General features: G+C 40.1%; 1 protein-coding gene across 1 annotated transcript in view; it reads left to right on the top strand.

Moving 5' to 3' along the window:
• Nucleotides 1–1258, top strand: part of PLD5 (phospholipase D family member 5) — an 864342-nt gene that overhangs the window by 465552 nt on the left and 397532 nt on the right. The gene's annotated exons all lie outside the window — the stretch shown is intronic.

Raw genomic sequence — 1258 nt, 5'->3', positions numbered from 1 at the left:
CTTCATTCTTCTTTGCTCTGGACGAGGAGAGACCTATCGTTGCATCTAGATGGCAGCTTGCTAGCTTTTAAGATCCCAGTCGCTACTCGCCAAAGTAGTAGGTGGAGCAATGTTTTGTATAGTATGTTATGCCAATTGAGCTTGATGTCCCCTGTGACTATGGTCTCAAGCCCGCAGGTTCAACTGCTCAGTCCTTCTGGGTATCTGGCTGTGACCAAGCAGTGACCATAACCCTGCCCTTGTCAGCTTACTATACACCTGGGAATTCTGCTCATTCACATAAACTTATAGGACCATTGTCTGCCAACCCTATATATGTTCTTCGATACACTCCCCATTTCATAGACATACCTAATCTTTTAGCCTGTCCACCCATCTATCCATCCATATAACCGTGCCTTCACTGACAATGCAGCACTGTATGTGCAAAAGTGTTCGTATTTATTGTCTGTACCTCCCATGTACCTCTCTCTGTCTTTCTCATCCTCAATGGTGTCATATTGGTCACTCACATTTGGTACAGTGCCCTTCTCTTCACCCAAATCAATATTTATCTCTATCTATCTAACAGCATTCCCTCCCCTCCACTCCCATCCCTGGTAACCAACAAAGAAAATTTCCTTCTATAGATAAACCTTTCCTTAACGTTTACAATAATGGACTAATACAATATTTGTCCTTTTGTGATTGACTTATTTCACTCAGCATAATGTAACAGTCCATTCTATCTTGAAACTCTCTTAATTTCCTCACCATTTAGAAGTTCTGTAACTACACAGTCATTTCCCTCTTTCTGTTTGTAGTTGTCCTCACTTGCCAATTGATGTCTCTGGTTCCCTGTTTACAATCATGTAAGCTCATTTTACTTTGGATATATCCATAGCTGTAGTTTCTGGGTTGTGTCATCTTGTGTATTAATGGTCGGTTGTTATTTGCTATTTTTGGTTCTCTGTTCAAAGGACTCCCTTTAGCATCTCTTGTGAGGTTGGTCTAGTTTTCACAAATTCCCTTGGTTTCTGCTTATCTGGAAATCTCCTAATTTTACCATCATATCTGAGGGACAATTTTGCCAGATATATAATTCTTGGTTGAAAATATTTCTCTTTCAGCGTTTTATATATACCATCCCATTGCCTTCGCACTTGCATGGTTTCTGCTGAGAAATCAGAGCTTATTCTTACTGGCTGTTCTTTGTAGGTAACTTTTTGTTTTTCCCATGCTGCTTTCAGGATTCTGTCTTTGTCTTTGGTTTTGATGA

This window comes from Orycteropus afer, unplaced genomic scaffold (assembly GCF_000298275.1).
Source record: "Orycteropus afer afer isolate SDZICR_OR568_19922 unplaced genomic scaffold, OryAfe1.0 scaffold00463, whole genome shotgun sequence".
Taxonomy (NCBI): Eukaryota; Metazoa; Chordata; class Mammalia; order Tubulidentata; family Orycteropodidae; genus Orycteropus; species Orycteropus afer.
This window is presented reverse-complemented; position numbering and strand designations above follow the sequence as displayed.